Below are 1,354 nucleotides of genomic sequence, written 5' to 3' on the forward strand. Positions count from 1 at the left end.
TGTTCTACGGACTTAATGCTTCCTTCTGCTTCTCACACGTTCATCAGTGCCCCTTCTTATGGCTGCCTCTTGCATCCCCGCCCCCCGCCCCCCACTTCCTCCTGGGTTTAACTTCCCTCTTCCTGAGAGGGAAATGTGAGGAGATCTCTCAGCAAAGGTTTGTGGTAAACTACCTTTTTTTTCCTCTGTGAATTACATTTCCTCCTCATTCTGGAGCTAGAATTTAACTGAGAATGGAAATTTAGTTTAATGGCAATTCTTTCAGAAGTTCGAGGGTCGGCAGTGCCACCGACGCGTCCTGCCTGCTGGGTCCTTGACTGGACAGGAGCTCCCAGGCTTCCTCCGTGTGGCCGCGAGAAACTCCCTGCCCTCCTATAATGAGCCCGGCACAGTGGTGAACCGCTTTCCCTGTTGTCCGTGTCCAGGTGAATCTTCCAGACAGTCCTAGAGATAATGATGATGTTTGAACTGAACAATTAAAGGTGCTGAAATCAGAGATCTTGAGATTAATAATGGCAGGAAAATCATTGCTTTTTAAAGTAATTCTCCTTGGAGATGGTGGAGTTGGAAGAGTTCTCGAATGAACAGATATGTGACTAATAAGTTTGATACCCAGCTCTTCCATACAATAGGTGTGGAATTTTTAAGTAAAGATTTGGAGGTGGATGGACATTTTGTTACCATGCAGATTTGGGACACGTCCGGTCAAGAGCGATTCAGAAGCCTAAGGACGCCATTTTACAGAGGTTCTGACTGTTGCCTGCCTTGATGATTCTCAAAGCTTCCAGAACTTGAGTAACTGGAAAAAAGAATTCATATGCGGATGTAAAAGAGCCCGAAAGCTTTCCTTCTGTGATTTTGGGTAACAAGGTTGACATCAGAGAGCGGCAGGTGTCTGCAGAAGAAGCACAAGCCTGGTGCAGGGACAACGGCGACTATTCTTACTTTACAACAAGTGCAAAAGATGCCACGAATGTCGCAGCGGCCTTTGAGGAAGCAGTTCAGAGAGCGCTTGCTACCGAGGATAGGCCAGATCACTTGATGCAGACAGACACGGTCAGTCTGCATCGAAAGCCCAAGCCCAGCTCCTCTTACTCGTGAAGTTAGAGAGGTTGCCTGTGCGATCTAACCAGCTCACATACATGCACAGATAAGCACAGGGTGGAGGAGAGAATTAGCGTTTGCAGCAATGGATCATGTACTCATGAAATTAAACTAACCATATTGCTGCCTTGGTGGTGGGAGAAGGGACACATCCACTCACAGGAGAATCTACTTACTCAGTAATGGCACCTTACATCTATAAATTGTTAACGGTTGTCTAATAATGTTTAAATATGCATGTTACAGAGCT

At 46.2% G+C, this 1,354-nt stretch overlaps 1 pseudogene; it reads left to right on the plus strand.

The window, feature by feature from the left end:
- Nucleotides 1-497: 497 nt before the first annotated feature.
- On the plus strand, nt 498-1,101 carry LOC103076148 (ras-related protein Rab-9A pseudogene; annotated as a pseudogene).
- Nucleotides 1,102-1,354: the final 253 nt, after the last annotated feature.

The sequence above is a fragment of the Lipotes vexillifer genome, unplaced genomic scaffold (genome assembly GCF_000442215.2).
Source record: "Lipotes vexillifer unplaced genomic scaffold, Lipotes_vexillifer_v1.1 scaffold657, whole genome shotgun sequence".
In the NCBI taxonomy this organism is placed as follows: domain Eukaryota; kingdom Metazoa; phylum Chordata; class Mammalia; order Artiodactyla; family Lipotidae; genus Lipotes; species Lipotes vexillifer.